Below are 24,723 nucleotides of genomic sequence, written 5' to 3'. Positions count from 1 at the left end.
ATGTCATTAACATCAACAATTACAAATATTACTTGCACCACTATGGGTACCTGTTCCTTTAGTGGCTGTATAAATTAATTTTGGTTCCATAGTATTGCTATCCATTGGTTTTTTGAGACTCGCACTATTGGTACAGTTGCACACTATAAGTACCAAGGAGTCAATTTTTTGAGAAAATCATTATTTTCAATGGTAAAATCTTAGATAATTGCATTTAACAGGATATTTGAGCGACGCATCCTCTGAAACCATCGTAAATGTATAATATGATAAATCTCATTAAAACCCACTACCTCCACATAAATGATTTACCCTATACACTTTGAAAATCTTCAGTCCGATTTACGTGATATAGCTGAGTGAATAATCCTCAAAATCTACCTGACCTTGGTAACCTTGACCTGCCTCTTATATCGTATTCACAAACATTTTGTAAAGTTACCATATTTTCACGTAATCGCTGGTGCTGTATTGGTTTGGTAATCATTTCGACATTTCTGCACAACGGACTCGAAGCCAGCCACACTCCATGGTCACGATAATTAAATTCAGTCAATAACAAGACTGATTTGAGACACTATACGACTAATGAAATCAACATTATATGTACGTCAATGTTTGAAATAATCAATTTAATAAAAGAAAAACTAGAAAACAATATTTTTAAAATTTAGGAATCTAAATTGGTGCACAATGGAAACATTCAGGCCAATTACAAACTGAACATATTAATTCATTGTTCTACCACTCAAACTTTCGAGTTCATTATTATTCAATGTAGAACGCAATGAAACAAGAAAGAAAAACGTGAGCAGGAAAAAGTTAAGAAGATGCAAAAAAAAATCTAAGACATATGACCTATACTATTCTATGTTCCTCGTAGATTTCATGAGATATATTATATTTATGGTTATGAAAGACAAACCAGTAGAAAATATTTCTCATTCACTCACTAATGTCCGAGCACCTGTAGAGGTACATAGGGCAACGTAAAGATCAATTAAGATTTGATGAAGGCAAAAAGCAGATAATAATTAAACTGGTTAGAACTGTAAACATCCGGTTATGTGGCGCTGTTGCAGATCCAGAATTTGCATGATGTTCACGACTACAGCAAATCCTTGATGGCATCTTCTTGGAGCTGACCATCTGATTCTCGGTGTTCGTCCATATTGAGACACGTCATACATTCTTTCAAATACAGATACATACCAGAATGTTACAAAATCCGTTCAAATGATATATTTTCAAGACATAGCAAAGATCCATAGTAACTAGCGATAAACAACGCACGTTCATTCCTAACAGTTTTACGCTTGTCTCAACATCGTCCAAATACCTAGACGCTCACACAAATTTGAACATTACTGTGCGCTTATGCAATTCCATTCGTTCGTTAACTAGGTTGTGCTAGCGATTAGCGAAGTTTCTTCTTCCTTCTTCTGTTGGCATTACATCCCACACTGGGACAGAGCCGCCTCGCACGTGTTCATTAAGCGCTTCCACATTATAAACTCAGGTTTCTAAGCCAGGTTACCATTTTTGCATTCGTATCATGAGGCTAACACGATGATAGCTTTTATGCCCAGGGAAGTCGAGACAATTTCCAGTTACTGAACTGGCACGAAGTCAGACCCAGCCACCCTCAGCATGGTCTTGCTTTAGCCGTGTCTCTTACCGCACGCTAAGGAGCAGGAGCGAAGGTTGCTCCCTATAAATAAATTGTAGCAAATTTTGTTTTTAGATTATAACTGACAAACAACAAAGAGAAACGATGAATGAGATTCAACAAGGTAATGTCAACAACTCATCTACAGGATAAATCTTAGTAACCTTCTTCACAAGAAGCAATTGGTGTCTCATATATCTAACTATCTAACTATTGACCAGACATTATTTTCGCTTAAACCACCTTGCTGTACAACCAGTCGGAATAAACATTATTGTCTGACATTTGTTTATTATCTCTGTAGTACTTTTAAAATGAAGCTTGTACGAGCAAGATTGCGCGAAAGAACTGCAACGCTAAATTTGACTATTTTTATGAAAATCTGCCTTTGCTTATTTCCGAACATCACTGTATGTGCTTACATTACTCCATCTCGAGTATGCTCATGAAACTCGCAGACATGGTACCATCGATCAGATACTTTGATATTATATATATCTATAAACAATCTCTCCATTGTTATAAGGGCAGCCATATTTGATAAATATAGATCTTGACCTTAACGTTGATATTTATTGAAGGTGTGAAATGAAATATAAACAAGAAAATGCTGCTTTGATCGGCACACATAACTTTATCTGGTTGCTAAGCAATAACATGTTTTGATCAAACTGACAAAAGTGGTTTTGCCGACATCGAAATAGGCACACTAATCAAAACTAATTAACACCTTTCGGGCGGTATTTTCCACCAGATGTGGTTTTATAATGCTTCCCACAGCGATAATTCGCTTTGCTGCTGCAGTACCAGTTTTTGTTTTTCTCATCTACTTGAAACTTGATGGGCTACAGCTCTTCAGTGAACCTACGCGAATAGAGTATCCTTTCCACTGCACTCGATCCTGGGCCAATCGCCTTCAGTCGCTCTGACCATTGAGCGCCCCTCGGTCCTCTTCAACTGCACAAAGCCATCATGTAAGCGGCCTTCCAGAAGCCTGCGGCCTTTTCCGCATTCTCTACTAAACATTATCTTCGATGTTCTTCCGGCATACGAACATTATAATGGTTCGAAGGCAGCTAAACCTCAAAAATCAAATTCGTATTTCGAGTCGGAATAATACTTTTCTCATTTTAAAAATACTTGTGGTTCGAATTCAAAATTTGAAGAAGTTCTGTTGAGTTTTGACTTTGATAGGAGAATTGGACCAGCTTTGGCAGGGTGCGACTTTGTTTGGCACCCTCAACAATATTTGCTTTTCCAGCAAACATACACTTTATGAACATAATTTGATTCAATCACACAATTTCAAGTCTAGCTTTCATTTGAATAAGTTGTTTGTAGTAAAAGTAAGATTTGAGATTAATCACCGAAACAAATTTGCACTTCGAAATCCTTGCCATTATTGCATCCGAAGAAAGCAGCGACGAAAAAGCAACTATTACTTACTTTTTGGATGCCTGTTTCTTCTCTTTGCCGTTTGAACGACAAATTGTACGTAACTACTTTTTACACTTTATCACCCTTGATTATTACCACAAAAGCAAATTTATCCAATATTTGCTCTATGTTTACTAAATAAAATGGACTGTTCGTTTTCTTTGAGCGAGACTTCGGAATAGAGCGAGAGAATGTGTTTGTGAGCATATCAAACACACGCTAAAAATCACGCACAATTCATGTGATTTGATTTTAGCAAAAACTACGACCAAAATATCCGCGTGGCATTTATTTAAAAAGTGTTAAAATACAAATGTTTTCTTTTCGATTTTTACTCAGACCATGAATTATATAAAAGTGATACCACACCGTAGTATTTTAACCTTATGTGGCTGACAGGACCGTTCCTTTGCAACTTTAATACTTTCCAAGCTCATCAAAAAAATCATAATCATTCCCGATCCTACATGCGCATTTCAACCATAAATATGCCTACTTTTGGGGTATTATCATTATTCAACTGTGAACGTAGTGTAAATGGGGTGGCTCAGCGGCTGGATAGGACATTGCTGTCCATTATTCAACATATGAAGACTCACGAGGTGGAATATATTGTTAATATACTGTACTACCAGAACTGACAACTGTTTTACCTAAAATTGATTAAATATATTTTTTACATTATTTAAAAGACTTTAAATGTTGAAATTTGCAAATTTTGGATTCCATTTGTTTTCAGTTAAAGCAGAAATGTTACTTCATTTGTATGAGAGTCCTCTTCCAGAAGAGGAGGGGTCTATCATCATAACAATCTTCATCGTTCCTAAACCTCTACATCAAATGTCCATGCCGTTTCCTGATCTATAAGGGCAGACAGACAACATATTCATTCTTATGTTATGGATTTGGTTTCAGTAGTTTACGTCAGTGGTCGTTTCTTGTACAACCATGATGTTTTTATGAAACAAACATATCATGTAAGGACCGCCAAACAAGTTGTATATTTGAAACTGGTTGATAGACTTTGCTTACGCGTAGAGACTCTAAGGGCATTCAAAGACAAAAGATGTAAATCTTGGCAGCAAGCATATAGGTTCCCTTCTCCTAAATGGCAAACATTAGTTAAATAGGTTGAAAATGGTAAAATAATGAAAATGTCAATATCTGGGTACACGGGTACCCTATCTATCTCACGTCTGATTTTGTTGGCTTCATAAGGTTAAATTTGTTTTATAATGTGTTTAAATGCTTTTGCCTATCTGTCTACATGACATGATAAGGCTAAAATTCATGTTTTGTGTTGAGAGTTTTGATAAACAATAGTTTGTTCCAAAATTGAGTTGAAGAGAAGAGCGATACGGCCAATTAATATGAATGAATTTCCACTGGAGATATAAACAACAGCATTTACAATACTCAGTTTTCACTTCCATGTCTAGTTGCTAAAGGAGCAAATCCATTATAATAGAAATTGCTATGTCAAGAAAAGATTGACCTATTCTTTAATAAATTTACTGAGTTTGTGGTAAAGCTGTTTATTTAGTGAACACCAATCATCAAGAAAAGAGCTACAATGTATACCAGTTAAGCTGTACCTGTGTTTAGTGTAATTATAATTATTTTCATCATTCAATTTGGCGAATGTCAGACTGCCAGAATAGGTTTCCCACTACATAGTTTTTAGTTAGATCATGATTGATTTCCAATCAAAAAGCTTGTTTAACAAGGGTTTGTCAGCATCGGTAAACTATTATCCCTCTTATATTTTTCAAGACTGCATTATAGGTGCTTAAATAGTATGCCTATTCAAATATAGGTGATAGAACTCAGAGATTAACTTTATACTAATTTAAAATACTCATTTGTTTTATTGAAGTGCTCCAAAAGTATAGCGCAAATGATTGCCCATAATAGATTCTGACTCATTAAAGCTGAAAGCATAGCTTTCTAATCACTTTTGTTTGAAGAAGTTCGATAACCTTTTAAACGTTTAATTTGAAATGTGCGTATTTTTTTTTTTCTATTTGAAACCTTACAAATGCGTATTTTTGTTCTGAAACCTTAAAAATGCCTTTTCTAAATATAGATTGAAGTGTCTTTTCAAAATATGGCATATGGAAGATTCACCAATTTTAGTTTTTTCCACTTAGTTTTATTGTGGAATTTTTTTGTCTATTATTCTAAAATACCTCTTGCTTCTTTTGATAAATCAGGGCTACTTTGGACATTTAAACAAAATTATGAAAAATAAATTGCAGTATCATATATGTGTCTTGTTGATAGTCGGATGGCTTTCTGTTTAAATTTGGTATTTTTTCCGTTTTAAAAACAAAAATCCAAAAGTAGCCCCGAATCAAAAGAAGCCCGCACGACGGTATAAATCAAGCTGAAAACTTTTCTCTGCTATGAAAACTCATAGTATTGGATATAAGCATGGTTATCACTTTGCAATCAAAATGATTCTACCTATAAAGAGTTTCAAGTTCTCACTTACTTGCCAGCAATGACACATGTTGGTACTGAACTGAACTGAAAAGCTGAACGAAACCTATGAACAAGCATAACATATGAATAAAGCTACGCGATTCCATCATCAAATCACACACATATTGACTTTGCTAAACGATAACATTTGCTATTTCAATAGTCTTCAAATTTTTGAGTTGATTATGAATTGGACAAACGCAAATTTGAAGTTTGAAATTTACTACGACAACAGTAATTTTAGTCAAAACAACGTCCCGCCATACTGACCTTTAAAATATATTTACGTTATGAACAAAATAAAATAGATCGTCTTTTGTACCCATGGACACTGTATTTAACAAGCAATTATTTTGATAAGAAAATTATTTAGAGCTTTTTTGTGGAATAGCTTCACTTGTCATAGGACAAGTTAGTACTACCCCATTTAATTCCACCACTTGAGTCAAGAACGAAACACTGAAGATAGCGTTACTTTGAAGTCAAATTATCTGTAAAAAAAATTAAATGGTGGAACTAAATGGAATAGTACTAACTAGTTTTATGGCATATGAGATCTCTTTGTTGCAAAACGATCTTTTCAAATACCATTTAGCAGTAAATGAAAGTATTTACTATTCACAGAGATCCGATAAACGTTGTATATTGCCAAGTAATGCCTCAACACCCACGATCAAGTTTGTGTGACAAAAGCCCTCAAAATACCATGATACAATTATAAAACCTATGGGATATTTTGAGGTTTTGGCCATCCTTTGTTCTAGAGCGAACCATTGTGCATTGTAGTGAAGATTTACAAACCCCATATTTTTTTGATGGTTGGTGCTCAGTTGGCGCTTCGGTCGTTCGATATGTATTGGTCAAATAAATTGTGTTCGTGCCGCTGTTGGTAGAACATGATGGATGTATGAATAAACAGAGGTGAGTCAATGTTGGTCAAACTGCTTGACCGTGTACGTTCCATTACAGATGATAATGATAGAGGTCTGAACCGTTCGTTGCGACAACGACGTGATCTTTAGTGTAGTGGGTTACCTAGGGGTCGAATAGCACCACCGTGTCCAGAAACAGGATTCTCGACGTAATGCGGTTTTCGTAACGGTCCATGCTATCGCTCGCTTGGGTTCTGCGGTTCTGGTCGAAACAAATCCTTGCTCCGCGGCAAGAAACGAAGTCAATTCTCAGTTCTCGATCCGGTCAATTGGACGCACGTTTCCGACAGGAGAGATCTGATCCTGTGGATAGAGATCCAAGGAGGAACGCCACGTGGGTATGGCTGACAAGATTAACAACCCAAACCACATACCACAAAAAGCTACTTTTCTTGTTAGTCCTTGGTTCCCTTTTCTGTTCTTCTTATAGGTTCCAGCAATCGTATAGCACATTTGATGAGGAATCTACAAAACTCCCATTAGTTATCTAAAAATTCACTTTTAGAATACCTGACTGGTATCACAAACCATTCGTTTGGTTAGATTTGTTCTTCAATAAAACTGTTTGGGTTGATTACAAACAAAAGCACTAACCTTCAATGACAATTCTTTTGTGGCGTGGTTTCTGAAAACACTTCCGATAGCTAGAAACACAACGATCGGTTTTAAGTGGTCGCTAGAAATGGACGATAATTGAAATGGGGAGACTGAAATGGTGAAATGAAATGATCCATTTGACCTGAATAATTTAATAACATTGCTGAGATCGTTGGTGGAGTTAATCACTTTCTTACTTCTACCATAAGCTGTCTATTCCTCAACAAGCTCTCAAACCTCGTCTGATTGCCTGTTTTTATATTTTAGTTCTTTGTCCACATATTCGTCGGGTCCTCAATAATTTGTCCCAACTCAGGTTTTGTGATATGAGAAGTTTATAATAATTTTTAGCCTATTACTGCCGTCAAGCATAGTTATCCATATCGTTTTTTGCCATTCCCACTGTGCTCGGCATTTGTCGCATTGTCACAAGTTATTTCTCTATCAGACTTTAGCTAGCTTGCCAGAAATCCTCTGGTTCTTAAATCCATTGATGGATTTTTTGATACCACAGAAAAAGGCCATCATAGAAAACCGACTTGGACAACTATGCTTGGGACGGCAGTATTGGTTCTGCAGCGTCTAAACGTAACCTCAATCTGGTGATAGGTTAGTGTTCGTGACTAGGGTAGCAATCACGAACTCGACCTCGGAGTCCTCAGTAGTGAAGTCACTGCAGAAATTTGCAATTTCGACGTCATGCTGCAGAACCTGGTCGGATCTGGTTTGTGAAGAAAGGAAGATGGACTACACAGCTATTAAGCGCATGAAGAAGAAGGAGGAGAAAAGCAATCACGATTGGCGAATTAGCAACGAGTTAACTAAATATGACAGGTTCCATAGACCGGTCACACCGAAAAAAATATACGGATTATTACCTCATCATCCTGAATCATTCACGCTTGGTTCTTGGATGTCATTGAACGAGAAAGTCTTGCAATCCTCCCCTTACCCATACAGCCATGTCATCACTTTAATCAGTGCCTACGTTCAATGTCCACGTCCCAATCATGACAAATAAATTTTCAACTGTGTAGTCGTATCATGAGCACAGGATTTGAACGACATGCTGCAGATTGTCGAGTCGGTGTCATGCAGCTAGATTGCATTAATTTGTTTTAGTATGAATTTGCAATCGTGCTTCTAATTTCTCAGTTTGTTATCATTTATGCACGTTGACAGACTCTTGAAAACATTTACAAATTATTATTTCAATTCAAGCACGCATCAACAAATTTCGACGAATAACGCGTCATCGGCCAAAAGCATGGCGCGTGACTTTGCATACGATAATAGATTACACCTACATCATGTATGAAGTTTTCTTGGAACAATGATTTGCTATTTATGGCATATTTTTTTGCAAACCATCGATATGGCCTATCAAACAACTCTCGCTCAATATTTTCGATCTTGTTATATGATCTGACCCAAGAAAATCATTAAAACTTATTAACGACTACTGACGTTGTACTAAGTACTTTAGGTCATTACTTTGTAAGATTACATGAATAATTGAATCAATGAATAAAATAAGTTATATTTGCCCGGTCAGCTATGATCCACTTTTCAGATCAGAAGAATACTGCATAAAAGTAAACGCCTATTTCCGGATCTGCCAAATTAAGCTTTCGATAATTGTTTAATGAGACACGATTCATAGACATTGGCGGATTGATGAGTTTTGTTTGCATCTGAACTGTAAACGACAGCAATAACACGAATTCAAACAAACAAAACAACCACCATGGAGGCGCTAATCATTATTTCCCGCCTTATACACAGTCATGTGTGGATTGACGACGTTCTTTCTCAGGTTCCGCGACGCTGCTTTGTTCAGATTGATAACTCTCCTGACCTTTGTTCAATCACCAAACGATATTAGTGTATACAGCCTGGAAAATGTATGTTTATACAAACAGATTAAAGAAAAGAGCACTGACTGGTGCTGGCATTGATGATGTACACTAGATAATTCTCCATCTAGAATTTTGTGCATGCATATATTTTTGCAATCAAGCTTTGCACTATACTACCCTATTCGCATAAGCGTCCCATGTCAGTTTTTCTTCAACTTGAGAAATATTCCGTTGAATTTTTCAAACTTGTTTTACATGGAGAAATTAAAAAATCTAATAAATCGATAGAATAAGCAATCTGAAAATTTGGCATAATATTCTTTACATATCATTGCTATGGAACTACTAAATGGACCATAATTATATTGATTTTTGTGCGAAATTTATCAAAATCGAATTGACTGTTATGCGAATAAATAAAGATGGGACAACACAAGTGGGTTTTGGTTTCAAATTTACAGAACAAAGCCTATTATTTTATTAGTTTTTTCAAAGATGGGTTCATTTTAAGCTTTTCGAAAGAAAATCAAAATCGTCAAAATCGACATGGGACTCTTATGTGAATCGCATATATAAGTCTTGCATTAAGAGAGAAACTCTACTACTTATATTTTATGTCACGTACTAGAATTCAAATGCATTAGAATTTTATTATAGCATTAGATTAATATGTTTTGTGCAGATAATAATAATCATGTGAGTTGTTTTCAAATCCAATCCGATCTAATTGAGTTATTTAAATAATTTGTGAAAAAACAAAAACAAAGAAATATTTATTTATACTTGGACATTTACAAGAACTTCGTAATAAAAAATATTACATCAATCGTGTATTAGACAGAGTTTGGAGTGTCCTGGTGAATTTGGGGAAACAGAAGGTCTGCCAAAATGGATCTTCTTTTAACGAAAACCACCGCGCAGTCGTATATATATTTATCGGCCCAAATCCCACCGATTTGCGCTCCGTTCAAAACGACCACCATCGTGAAAGTGATTTTCCCAGTATTCGAATTTATCCGATGGTCTCGCCAATCAAAGCTCTTCGTGCTGCAAATTGTGATAATACCCCTTCGCGCTACTGCTAGTAAATCCATTACTCGTAACACTTTGCGTATGTTTTGCCGGAATAAATAGCATCCTCGTGGTGTTTTTCTGTAAATGATGTAAAGATTATTAATATCGTATCATTTCTTTGTCATATTCACTTACCTCCATTGATGGAGCCAAGATTTTGGATGTTGGGAATTTTGTTTTCTTCATTTCTCCACTCAGATGCTGAGTGGGTTCTGTATTTTGGTGCTGTGGCAACCGACATCCATGATCTTTTCTGGTGAATATGTTTCACACTGCCTATTTCCCAACAGAGTTATCCGATGCCAAATCGTAATGCCGCGAAGTTCGTTCGTTCCTGCATCGAAACATCTTCGTGTAGCACTTTTCGTGTAATTTGCCGAAATAGAACATCTCGATGGTGGTTTTCCTTAAGGTCTGCAGTTTGTTTATAGAATAAGCCATTTTTTGTCGTCTTCACTTACCTCCATCAATGTAGGCCAAAATTCCGATTTTGAATCTTTTTCTGCTCCAACTTGGTTATACGCTGAGTGGTTCCGTCTTATTTTGGAGGCAAATTCTGGTTTGCTTCTCCGCCATGTTGATGGTTTCAAACAATAAAATTTCAACGCTAATGTATTTCATGTGCGTGTATTGATATTCGATTTAATATTGGTCATTAATTGAAAATTGCAGATTTAAGTAAATCATAAATGTTTGGCATTTAAATTCTATTACCAATAAATATATTTCAAATGCTGCACATAAAATCGAGTTGAGGAAGCCGGGTTGCTTCTATATAGTTTGTGCATAAAAAATATTGTTGATTTGATCTCAGTGTAGAATGTTCAAGTTAAACTCTCTGAACCTGATATGTCTACGCAGGAGAATTCGTATCGTTATTGGGATGTGAACATTGACCGTTGATTAAAATGCTGACTCGCTTGTTGAAAGAGAAAACGACTAAGATGACTTATAGAAAACGAGAAACCTACTTTCTTCCTTACATGACCTCTGACAATTACGAATAAAATGTTGAAGCTTGTCGCAGACATCTAATTTTTATTTTACTTTTCTTACAGATTCGCGTTGCAACCTCTTCACAGGATGAGAGAAGATTGCCAAAGGTCTTAACTCAAATTTGGTTCTTAAGGCACAGGTACTGGCCGGGGGTCGCGAAAGGGTAGCTTCAAGAATGGTCTCAAAGGTGGTGTCCGAGTGGTTTTCTCGTAGTTTTCCAAGTCAATGAGAGGCGATAATTTAAAATCTTTCTGAGCACAGGAAGCCCGTGACATTTCTGGAAAATGATCAAACAACTGCTGGTGACCAAACAAACTGCGCCGCTGGTCGCATTTAACTCGTCATGTAGCCGAACGGAAGTTCCCCGCCGAGAGTTCTACTTTGCCGTCATGATGGAGCGGGCGTTCAACGTAAGTATCTAATTTCTAACCGACCCGCTATCTTGCAAATCTAGCTCCATTTAATGAAAGAAGAGAATTCTCTGCAACCCTCCAGTGGTGTTGATTAGGACTCAAATGAGTCTACCAGTGACGCGAAACTTTTGTTTACAAAGAAGTTTTGTCCTTTAAAATGTTGATGCAATTGTTGTATTTGCAAAGTAATAATAAATGGAATAATATTTTCAGGGTCCAGTGCTGATTGCCTCCTCAGAGGTGGTGTCAACATCGAAGAGGTTGCTGCCGAAATCCGGATGCCATCGTGTACGAACCCATCGATATTAAGGCCGGTTTACAGAAAGCCCAGGCTGTTGCGGTGAGTGTATAATGCTTGTAGAAACAATAATCTAACAAAATGCTAAAAGAAAGACATAGACCTCGCAATCTTCGAACCACGAAAACAAGTTTATTTCAATCTGATACCTTCATGGATCCTGGTTTGCTACATCTAAATTACCGAATGTTAAGGGTCCCAGGTCCGATTCGACCGCGTATCAGGGCCTTCCACGATGTCGCCAGCCACATCCAACACATCCCCTCAAGCATTAGAGTAGAAAGGGGCAAGAGTACGCACTTAGTTTTCAATCGATCATGTGGCCCTTATGAACAAGCTTCTGCATCAAATCAGTGTCGATGATTCTATACTCTTCCTTTATGTTACCCAGTGGAAACAATATTGAAATTTGAGATTCGTTTTAGCAGAACCCTTATTACAAGACAAGTGAAAACGCTTACTTACCGGTGGGGTAAAAGTGCCATCGGTGAGTAAGAGTACGCATTTATCATCATGTGCTTTAAGTATATATTAACACACATAAGAGTTAATAACATTTAATTGATGTTTAATGAGCATATATTAGGGAATGTTTAAAATTACGTAACTCTAACTGCCGTTCTGCATAATTGTCCCATGTTACCTTAATGAAAAATTCAAACTCAGTCAATTTGTCCCACCAATTTAAGAATCGATTCAATCTTCAATTTAACAAATATTTTGGGATTTGTGAGCTTAGGCAACACTTTTCCGGACATAAAGCGAATCCTACTTATTAAAACGGTTTTCAGCCTCTATTATTATCAGACAACAACTTCATTTTTCAGTGGGACAAATTGACTCGAGTTTGAGATTTTCATCAAGGGTAACATGGGACAATTATGCTAGAAGGGCAGTTAAGTGGGAGGGGTCCTAAAATGTGCACTTTCATGGAACCATTGTTTTTATATATACAAAAACTACAGAGGTAAAATATATTTCAGGTTTCGCGTGGCGTATACAAAGGCATTTTCTTTAAAGAAAGTCCACCAATCGCGTAACGTAAAATTTGGCTATTTCATCACCCTCCCCTATTACACTGTTTGTATGAATCCTCTAAATTGGATCTCCACACATTTCCAACCCTCCCAGCTAAACGTTGCGTAATTTATGAATTTCCTTTGATTGAATGAAATATCATTTAGATGAAATTGTGTTTTCGTACTATGATTAGGTGCTAACAAGTTCTAAACCAATTTCATTATTTCGCTTCAGTGCTTTGTTCGCTAGGCCTTTCTAACACCAGTCTTCAACTTATCCTAAAACTTGTGATAATTTCAAATTCTGTCCCTTTTTCTTTGTGGATCTTTACGCTTTGGAAGAAGTCTTATTTTGCCGGAGATACGGTTTGACATCATAACTGAAGATTCATTGCGTACTCTTGCCCCACCGGTTCCCTTGCCGTTCCTGCGTACTTTTACCCCACAGTCCCAAAAATTATTCAAGTAATGGTTTGGACTGTGAAAAACCAACCGGATTGGTGTCCTGCATAAAGGACTCTATACAATAGGTTATCGAAATGATATAATTTCACCTGATTGAACATATATGGTAATGAAATACTGATTGCGGAAATCCAATTATTTTGAAAATGACCAAAAGTTATATAACTCCATATCTCCTTGTTGTTTATTCAAATCGTTTACAATTACACATGATAATAGTTAGAGGTACCTGTCAAACGATGCAGTGCTGCTAGTTTATCTTTTTATTACTTCAAAAATCGAAAACGTACTCTTACCCCACTTTGCCTCTTACTCTATACCTTTTCAGTGGAATAAAAGCCTCACTTCTGCCCCGATCCATTCCAATGAGGTCGATGGCGTTCGCAAAGCCAGAAGCGACCGTGTGATAGTGTACATCGCACGCTCCTTTTCAAGGCTTCCCATAGAACGCATCTGTCATCATCAGGCTTATCGTCCGTTAAGCATAGATGCTTATCAGGCTGTAGTTAAAGAACTTGTAATGCCGCTGTAAAGGTAGTCCTATCAAACACCCCCGGCGTTTTGGATCTAGAAAAGAGATGAATACACATTACTGACTTTTCCATGTTTTCAGTTTGAATCGCGTACGGGAACAAACAAGTACATTTTATCAAAGCTAGTTCTTTATTTCTCGTCCTGAGGAATCCCTCTGTCCCTTCCTTCTATCAACTCAAATGCGTTTATCAGCTTCCATCGGATAACTCGTTTCATCTTCTTCTCAAAGATCATGGGCCAACTCCGTTCTGCTCTGTTGCTGACGCTTGGTAGATGTGTTGCTAGTATAAAGTGTTTGCAATGGGATCTTGTAATTCTTCGTCGGTATTGGGTCAGCGTTTTTCCTGGAATGCACCTTCTTAACTCACAAGCCAGGAGTCGAACGAGTTTATTCACAATTCTCCTTTATCTTGATACGTTAAAATCATATATGTCCTCCTGATGCCAAATGTCTTGTACGTGACACAGTTTTACTCCATCGGTAATGTTCAGAAATGTTCAATCAAGGATTTTTTTCGGTTTCTATATTCAATTATATATGATTATAATTAATTTTACTAGTCCTAATTCTGAACTACCTTTCATTTTAGATTGCCAAGAAAGTTGGTCTGGAAGATCACGCTGATAGGACAACCAAGATGCTTCTGAACATGTACGACCTATTCTGTAAAAGGATGCACTACTGATCGAAATCAACCCGTAGCCGAAGATGCTGGTGAAACCTGTATATATTGCCAAACTATGTCCTCTAATATTTCAACAATAGATCAATAGATAGTATCATAAACCGAAATTGATCCTCCCATCAATTAAAGTATTTCACTTACAAAATTTCAATCTTCTTTTTTCCTCCATGCACAAAAAAAATGAACATGCGAAAAAAAATTACCAATACACACGTAAATTGTTCCCTTCTATTTGCAGTTGTACACTTCACACAAAACACACATCCTTTGTATTTGATTACCATTTCGCCAATTGTGTGTATGTGAATCTATCTGTTTATTGCACTGAACAAAATAGACTAAATTTGAACTGTATTTTTGCACCATTTTACTATTCTAAAACTAAACTAAACGTGTGTATGCGTGTGCGACGAGCGACAAAATTGGCTTATCAAAATTTGGAATCAAATGTCTAAATCGGAATGCACAGCCTCCAGTTAAGTATGATGTTATGGCGTTCTCTCTCCGCTGAGGGGCGTATTCTCCCCTCTTGCATACAAATTTTCCGGAATTTGAATGCTGGGTTGTGGTGGTAGTTTCTTATGCTTCCTGTTGCTTTATGCTACATTTCGCTTTGCTTCTGTGGTGTTGCTTTTGTAGTTTATTTTATTATTTTAGGTAAATTGGATTTCATTTATTAATTTTAGAACTAGGATAGTACACATAAAGACTGATCCACATGTATTTTTTATCAGCGTTTGCTAAACCAAATATTTAACTTTTATCCAGTAACTCCTAAACACTAACTTCTATCCAGCTTTCTACGTTAAGTTTAATCACTAAATTATGCTGGTGGAATCAAAACTCGTCAAATGTATTTTAAAATGTCTGATTACTTACTGTCCATGCAGTCAGGCTTGTAAAATGTCATCTGCATGTCATTTGACCAATTTGTTCTAACTTTTCCAGAAGTCAAATTTACTTCATATTTTGGATGTACTCATAACTGAGTAGGGCTATATTTTTGTCCAAGATACATTGCTCTAAATATAACATCTGAGGCGAGTGCTTTCCAAAATGTCACGTGTCATTTGACATAATGTCATTTGAATGGCATTTTGCCTCCCACGCCCCAGATAACATATTTACACAATGTCTTATTAGACAATTTGTAGGCACATTTAAGGGCTATAAGTTCGACATACCTCAGGGCCGAAGCCTCTTCTGAACAAGTTCTGGAAAAATTATTCAAGCGAATATGACATTTTACAACACTGAATAAACCTCCAGTGTTAAAGTTATTAAAACGTGTTTCTCTTCGGTTATGCCCACTCCTGCCATACCTAAGAGTAAAAGTGTAAGAAATTTCTCGAAGCGTTCCAAAATTCGAAATGCCCAGTGCGAAGAAAGCGGGAATCGTGCGTTCGTAGGTGAAGGATATGACGCGGAAGTTTCGAGTGGAGACTCAATTATCGGCCCACGGGATGAATGAAGCCATCACAAAGTGATGCAAGATGAAGAAGAAAATGAAGAATTCTAGGAAAAGGATGAAGAGCAAAAGCGCTGCTGGTGACCTTTGCGAACAGCCAAGCGCTGCGACAAGCAAACCGTAAAGAAATGTGGACGTCATTAGCACACACCTTCGCGAAAAAGGTTTCACTGCTCAGACGTACATTCGGCGATCGATGCTTTGTTGCTGATCGAGAAGGAACATCATTATCGGATCATTTCCGTCGATTTGATGAGCTGGAAATTCGCATTGCCACTATTACTAAGCTCGACATGGTGAGTCACTTTTATTCCATTACCGCCTAGTTACGGATGGAAAATTTGGACGATCAACAACTGAAGCTTGCGACCGTCATTGCACGCCTTCTAGCGGAGGGAAAAGCGTTCTGGGAGAAATTCGGTTCGAGTGCTATGAACGGGTCGGATGGAGTAGTATTACGGTCAAATCCAAATCAACTGCGGAGAGCTAGGACATAGAAGTTTCATTGTCCCATGGAAAACGTTCGGTCGCACTAAGCTAAAATTCCTGTCAACAAAGAGGTGGCGCTGGTTTCAAGAAACAAGTGTCACGAGCAGAACGTAATCGAGTGGGTCCTGGACTCAGAGCAAGTGACGAAAGCCATTTTGAAGACTGCAAGTGCACGATTCCGTTTCACATCGACGGTGCGAAGGATGGCGAGGTGCTGCTGGTAACAACCAAGCAAGGTACTGCGAAAGGCAAGTCGCACGTTGGGAAAAATAGGTACACTTTGTCATTTGGGCATGTGCTGTTCGTTTCAAGCTGAAGTACAATTTGCTCTCCTTGGCGAAAATTAGAAGGCTGGAGTGCGTTGAATTCAGGCCAGATCGTCAAGCAGATCTTGTAATCTTAACGAAGGATGGCGATATAATCGGTTTTGAAGAATTGAAATAACATTTACTATTTGCGGATGCATTCTATTCGATCTGCATTAATGCCGGAAACAACGCGGAGCTAGCAGTTCTGGCATAAGCGATATGGGCAGCTCACTTCAAGAATTTCAAATTGAAGACGTCTGGAATGGTGGATGGACGTAATATCCATGGTGATCCTACGTTTTGCGACACGGGCTGCAAGTAACATGGTGAGACAGCCATTTAACGGCACAAGACCATCGACACAAGGCCAATGGAGCCCGTGCACACGTGTGTGTGGAGCCAATTACCTGCGACATCGAACGGTTATCGACAGCGCCGTAGTGGTTGGCCGGTTGGCCCCCCAAGGGCCCTGGCCTTAGGGGACGCCAAAATCTAGAATTTATAGGAAATGATTACAAATTATTCAAAGATTCACTGGTTCAATGTGATACAAATTTAACCTTTTATGATTCTCTCGGGACTACATACATAATCAATCGTTTGACGTATTTTCGGAAGGCCCTGTTCCGTCAAACTGATACGAGTTGTAACCGAATGGTATCACTTTGTGTATGGTTTGGAATGCAGGGAAATAATTTGTCAAGTTAGTGTCTAATCGTAATTTTAGGCAAAGTGGGTGCAAATGAATACGGTTATCAAAAATATGTGCTCCAGAGTCTTCGATGAAGAAAGGAATAAAGCTATCACTCGAGGTACGAGATACTAAGAACCTACAGCCAACTCACATCTTTGAAGTTTTTCCATTCCTCGTGAAAACTCGGAATTTGATGATAGTGGTAAATCTGCCCAAATAGTCATTCAATAGTTTGACGTTCGGAACGAACTAAGTGGGAATCACTACGTGCGGGTGTGGTGATTGCGCCTTTCCGCCTTTCATCAACTGTAGGTGTTATTAACACGAGAACCCCATCTTGCAAATCTCCTGTTGCTGGTAGTTTTCCGCGTGCCTAAGTGCACCTCTGGAGCGAGAATTAACATTTGGCTGGCCAACGTTTGGTTATTCGTTTCCGGGTTGACAACTGTTGGCCCCAGTTCTGCGAGACGACTTCCGTGGACCAAAGCTATCCGGCGGCAGAGGACCTCCAGTGAGCGGTGCGTAGTGAAGAAGCCGATCGTCCCCGAACTTAGCGACCTGCCAAGTAGAATCACCGAGGTTGTAACATTCTGCCCAGGGTGCGGACTTCTCGTGTTCCTGAAGGAACTTTCTCGCCCGACCGACGGGCGGTATGGCAACGCCATTTTGTCTTACGAGCCCTAATAACGACAGCTATTTTCGTCCCAGCTATTCTCACGTATCGTGCCAACTAGCGCCGTGTTATCGGCTTCTGTCAACGGATGAAAATTACGGAATTTACCTCGGCCATAAGATCGTCGAGAAGCAACACCTCGTGGACGCCCCGGGTCATTCGACGGCCATCTGACCAACGACCATCTACACGTTGCCCCGTACCTAACGCCATCTGCGATAGTGCCACTGCCTGACCAAGCCATTGCCACTGTATCTCATCCGCCCATACCGCTGAATAAACCATAAAGGTAAAGTGTAAAGAATAAAGTCCTTGTGACCTGGGAGAAAGGAGGCATTTGCGCCCACCAGAGCTGCCGTTGGTCAGACCAGCGGCTTGGGGTCTAGGCTAGTCCTTTCTGGAACTCCGGGGTCATAACATTTCAATATATCAAAACGTCATTATTTACTTGAAGGAAAAGAAAGTGGAAGAAACAGGAAATGCAAATTGAAAGGAGCATGAAAAGCCGGAAAGGAGCCCCAGATAAGGACTTCAATAAGCCAAAGGCGAAGCGTAAATCAAATACATATAGTTTTGTTCGCGACTTAAAGCATAAACCGTTATCTAATAATAGAAATACGGAAGTACTGATAAAAATTTGTGTGAATTTGAGATAAATTCCCTCATTTATGCCGACAAACTATGCGATCGCATTTGATCCAGTGTAATCTTTATAAACTGGTAAAGCTTTTAGCGGGAAAAAGTAAATGATGGTATCTGAATATGAGAATATGCATCGAGGATTTCAGTAACGATGGCTTAATCAGATTAGGAGAGGAGGAGATCGTAACTGACTTTCTTTAAAGTAGAATTATTGGTTCATCAAAACAAACATGCACCAAACTACCGTCAGACCCACTCCAAAACTCATATACCTTAATCTGAATAGGACCCGTTGGTTATTCTGGCCTCAATCAACCCACTCGGAATTGTTTTGTTCTTGGTACGACTTGGACCAATCGTTCCTCACAATCTACCAATTCATTCCAAAGTTGAAGTTATTGAAAGATCAGTAGTTTTGCAAACCAAGCCACTCCGAAATTAGATTTTTCGTCATCGAAAGGGTTAATGGCGATTCGGTGGTCATCCACTTCATATAGGTTCTTCTTGATGTGACTAGGTTCGATAGCAATCAAAATCTAATAAGCAAAATTGAGAGCTATTTTTTGTCCTAATTAATCCTTTTTTGTCGTAGATCCCCACATACTGGATCTATTTTTTTACTTGCGTTAGTTTACTCTTTCAGAAAATCGTTAACTTCGTAGATTTCTAGAAATGTTCTGGTCTTTTAATAACCCTTATTTTCTACCTATTGGAACATACGCAGGTTATAGAGGCTTTAGGAATTCTTTTAGAATGAATTATTGGCGATGGCTGATTTTCTACCCGCCGCAGCCACATCCAGGCGCTAAGTATATGCACAAAATAGCCAGCAAGAGTTAACCGCCAGAAGTTTGAGGGCGAAAGACATCTAACGCTGGTTTTCTCAAAATAGAACTTTTCATGCTATTTGGTACCGTTTGAGGATGGTGTCCGCTACTACCTACCTTTTTTTCGATTAAAGTGCTTAATTTGGAAAATCGAACCTTAGATGCCTTTCGCCATACTGATTTCAGGAATTTAACTCCTATCCCTGTAAGCACGCTCAAAGCAGTCGATTCATTCATAAAGCAAAATTTATTAGACCCTCCTAGCAATAAAAAATTAAATCTCCTGCTCATAGCACGTTTTTTAACATCTGAGTAAGGGCGCCTAATAAAGGTTTCGCCAAGGGCGCTGGAGTCCACGCTACGGCTCTGGTTATCGATATTTCCTATCGTTCGTGGATGATACACGCACTTCGAGTCGTTTACCTGCTAAAGAAAATGGATCAGGTGTTTGATTATTTCAAGATCTATAAAACGCATTCTAAATTTGGAACGAAATGCACATTTGCGATGCGACCTTGACGTAGTATTTTCAAAGATCAACTAGCCTACTATGCAGAAAAGGGGTATGGGGTAGGGGTATAAAGTGGAGTCAACGATGGGCTATACCGAAAACAGTATGGCGAAACGTTTTAACCGCACCATAGTTGAGCAAATGAAAGCGATGCTGACAGGTCTAGTGTACTAAAATACCGTTGGGAAGAAGCGGTCCTAAACGCGGTGTATGTAACGAACCGAAGTCCGACTGAAGCGATAAAGGCAAGCAAACACCTGCGGAACTTGGCATGGCGAAAACCTTATGTGACTAAGCTAAGGATATTCGGATCCAACTTTCTCCTGGGTACCGAAGCAGAAACGAACTAAGCTGGATCAAAACGAGCGAAAGTGTCATGCTGGGATATGCACCAGCTGGATATCGTCTCTGGACGAAGAATCTCGAAAATGTATGTGGCACGTGATGTCCGGTGCAACGAATCATCATTTCCATTCAAGTCATCGACTGAAAGCATTGATCATCTGGTTATTCCGGAGAATGTATCATCGTTATTCAACAAGAGGAAGAAAGTAAAGTATTGAAGATGGTCACCGAACGAGTCTGAGTGGAGACAACGATCAAAGGCGAGCTAACGGCGTTGCAGAAGAATAATACATGGACCATTGCGAAATGCCCTCAGAGGTACATCCCGTAACATGTAACTGGGTGTTCAACGTGAAGACGGATGCTGAAGGGTGTCCAATACGCTATAAGGAGGCAAGCTGGTAGCTAAGGACTACGCACAAAAGCGACACGTGGACTACGAAGAAACGTTTGCACTGTGCGCGGTTGACTCAACCGAGCTCTTTGGCTTAACGACGAATGGGTTGAAGATTCACCATAGATGTCCGGACTGCCTTTGTGCATGGTAACCTCAACGAAAGGTGTAAGTGTCCAGAGGGTGAAACTAAACCCTGGTGAGGTGTGCTTGCTGCATCGTCGCTTTACGGTTTAAAGCAATCTCAGGTGCTGGAACAGCCATTTCAACGAGTTTTTGACTAGTGAGGGTTTTACAAAATCGAATCACGACTACCTATTGCATATACGTTCGAGTTTGAGGCGGTAATACAGTATACATTGTTGGATACGTCGACGATCTGCTGATCACTGCCAAACTGAAGCCGACCCAACGTGAAAACCATCCTGCGTAAATCCGAAATGGACGATGAAGGAACTACACCACTTCCTTGGCATCACAATAGAACGGAACTTGGAACAGAACCAGCTGTCCCAGACTGCACAGATTGAGAGGTGATTGCTCGTTTGGCATGGAAAGCTGCAATCCTGTTAACACCCTTATATCCAGGTTCCAGTTAAAGCGAGAAGCCCGTAGAAGTACATCATGATGGGTTCCAGTCCGGACCTGTGTTTCATTGTTGGGTATTTGGCAAGGTTTTAAGATGCTGCTGGTGATTTAAAACTTGGCTGATTTTGCGATAGTCACCCTATACAACATTTTTGTAGAATGCTTGTTTACGATTTATACATTTGAAATGGTCAATTTTGGAAAAAATAATACAAAGTGCTTTTGTAACAATGTTTACATATCCAGAATGTTTCATTGAAATCTGAGAGGTGCTGCCAATATTTGTTCGAGTTGGCGCGTAATCCCTCATAGGTATTAGGTCTCTACAACAAGTGACGTTAAATCTTTTAATATATACCGCCGGAAATAAGTATAAAGACAAGCATGTTTTCTATTTTTTACATTTTTCACTTAAACTTTCGATCTTCGACTGAATTGTATAAATACATCTCTAATGTTTTGACCTCCGAATCGTGAAATATTTATAAAGACCAATTTTTCATATGGGGCTCCACACAACAGCCTGTCTTTATAAATATTTCCAGCAGAAAGCGTATAAGTAGAGTATATGCATAAATGTGACCTTCATTGACTGAAAATTTAAGTCATTTCAGGCCTGCTGGCAAAAATCAGCCCAATCAATTGCTAAGAATCGAAATACCACCGGCCATTTTGTATAGGAGACTTGTCTTTATACTTTTCCACCAGTGTACTTGTTTGCTTCCGTTCGTTAATCCTGAAAGCTTGGTTTTCATGAAGATAAAATATTTATAGAAGAACTTAACATCCATCAATGAAATCCAGGCTTTTGAATGCATTGTTAGGCAACGTTTGGTTTGGTCTTTTTGTCGGCTGTTGAATTTGCTTCTGTAACAAACTACCCTACAAGTATGCAAATAATCGGTCCTAATATCCCGTATTTTTCCTTTTCTCCATCTACACAACATGGTCGCCTCTCGCAGACTTTGCGCTGGACAAGATGCGATTCGACGATAATGCCGAATTCCAGAAGGATCTGTTCGCCAAGCGTGATCTGTCCCAGGAGGACAAGGGAGGTTGAGGCGTCAAGTTTGACCTGAACTACATCGCCCTGGACGGTTCGATCGGGTGTCTGGTCAACGGTGCCGGTTTGGCCATGGCCACGATGGACATCATTAAACTGCACGGTGGCGATCCGGCCACACCTCGACGTCGGCGGCGGTGCCAGCGTCAAGGCCGTGAAGGAAGCCTTCCGGATCATCACTTCCGATCCGAAGGTGCACGCTATTCTGGTCAACATTTTCGGCGGTATGCGATGCGACGTCATTGCCGAGGTATTATCCAGGCCACCAAGGAGCTGAACATTAAAATGCCGATCATTGTAAGATTACAGGTGAGTTCGATCTTAATTGTGTGATTGTCAACTGTTAAGATATAATCCGATTGTTTCACGGGGAACGAATGTGAATGAAGCAAAGAACTGATCAAAGTCTAAACTGCGAATCTTGCCCAAGGACAGTCTCGATGAAGCCGCTATGTTGTCAGTGCATTTGGCTCAGATCTGCACTTGGGAGGCCCATCTGAATGTTAGCTTGAACTGCCCGACGATTACATTCAATAAACGAAATTCTATTGTTTTAGTCGAAAAAACACTATTCTAATTTATTTTTAAAGTTCAACGCTCCTTTATTTGTGGATTGTTACATCTCAAAATAATTATTTCGATAAACTGTAAATTGAACTACGAATTTTTCGGAGAGTAAAAGACCACTGTGCTAAGACCTTATGTCTAACCACAGCATAGTTGATATCTCAAATATGTGTTAGTTTTATTCGTGCCTCGTATGATTAATTTATTTCAAGAATAAATCCGTTCTACGCGTTTGTTGTTTTTCAGTTATCAGTTTATTAGCTTTAACAATTACTAATATGAAAATCGGACTGTTGTATAACTGTCCACACATTTTCGGAATTTGCAACAAAAAATTCAGCGTCCATCGATAGAAGCTGAAACCAACCGAATAGACTTATATGTACTGCACCTAAATATTGTTGAGAGCTGCACCCAACTGTCTATGTATCGTCAATTTATTCGAAGCATCGCGCGATATGAACTTATCTATATACCTTTGGGGAAAATTAACAAATGAAAAAAAATCCAAAGCCGCTTTTTTTTCCCTGTCTTATTTTGAATTTATCTTGATTTTTGTCTACATCTGCCGGATTGTCTTTAATCGAAACGAAGAACACGTGATAAAATGGTGTGATCGCTAATATTTTGGCTCCATACCTATACAATGTGTTTTACAATCAAATTCATTTACCACCAAGAGCATAAATAACGTCTAAAATAAATATATAAAATAAACAATAAATGATTTTTAATCCGAAACTACCAAAATTTTAAAGCAAAATAGATAAACGGGTTAATTTAGTAGAGTAACGTAACGCTAGCTTCGAAAAAGGTAAGTGATTGTTCTCTAAATTGAAATCAACTCGTGTGGCACCCTGACATCTTGAATAGATTCATTTCATTCCATTTATTTAGTTTACATCTAGACAGATAACTGAATCAACAATTTGACGCCACAATACACGGTTCGAGGCCGCATCTCTCCATCCTCGAATGCGCCCGCTCTGCCAAGTCGTTGTGCACCTGGTCTCCCTGCTCGCTGTGCTCCAGCCGTCTCGTACCTGTCGAATCGGAAGCGACCATCTTTGGTCTGCTGTCCGCATTCTTGCAACATGTCCTGCCCATCTCCTTCCGGCTTTAGCTACCTTCTGGATACTGGGTTCGCCGAGAGCTGGGCGGCTCGGTTTTCTTCGCCGCCACACATCTTCTTCTTGCACGCTGCCAAGATGGTCCTAAGCCCAGTGCTTGCAAGTACTCCTCAGCATTTCCATGTTTCATGTCCGTGAGAAGTCCGGTCTTATCAGCGTCTTGTACATGACACATTTGGTAGGGTGACGAATCTTGAATGTCTAATTACCCTAATTACTCAGCTGTCAGCTGTCTAATTACTCAGCTCGAAGTAACAGAGTTGCTCGACTTGTCAAGTATTTGTAAACAAAAACCTGTCAAGTTCCTCCGAGTTACATCGAGTTCAGGTTTTATTCTCAATGTACGCCACGCCTGATTCGTTCCACCTTACCTTGTGTTGACGGCATCTTTCCAACGAAGCCACTGTTTCCGCCATCTTCGTTTGATTGCGACGGCTTTACTTCCTTTTGTTCACGAATATACTAAAGGTATTTCTTCGCTGATAAATGCTCCTGGTGTGGAACACGGACGACGACCGGAGAGGCAATGGGAGTTGAAAATAAAATCCCTTCTGCTTCCCG

The 24,723-nt window shown here is 39.0% G+C and overlaps 1 pseudogene; it reads left to right on the top strand.

Moving 5' to 3' along the window:
* Positions 1–1,774: 1,774 nt before the first annotated feature.
* LOC134222621 (succinate--CoA ligase [ADP-forming] subunit beta, mitochondrial-like) lies at positions 1,775–23,042 on the top strand (annotated as a pseudogene).
* Positions 23,043–24,723: the final 1,681 nt, after the last annotated feature.

This window comes from Armigeres subalbatus, chromosome 3 (genome assembly GCF_024139115.2).
Source record: "Armigeres subalbatus isolate Guangzhou_Male chromosome 3, GZ_Asu_2, whole genome shotgun sequence".
Classification (NCBI taxonomy): domain Eukaryota; kingdom Metazoa; phylum Arthropoda; class Insecta; order Diptera; family Culicidae; genus Armigeres; species Armigeres subalbatus.
Note: the sequence above shows the minus strand (reverse complement) of the source record. Positions and strands in the feature narration are given on the sequence as shown.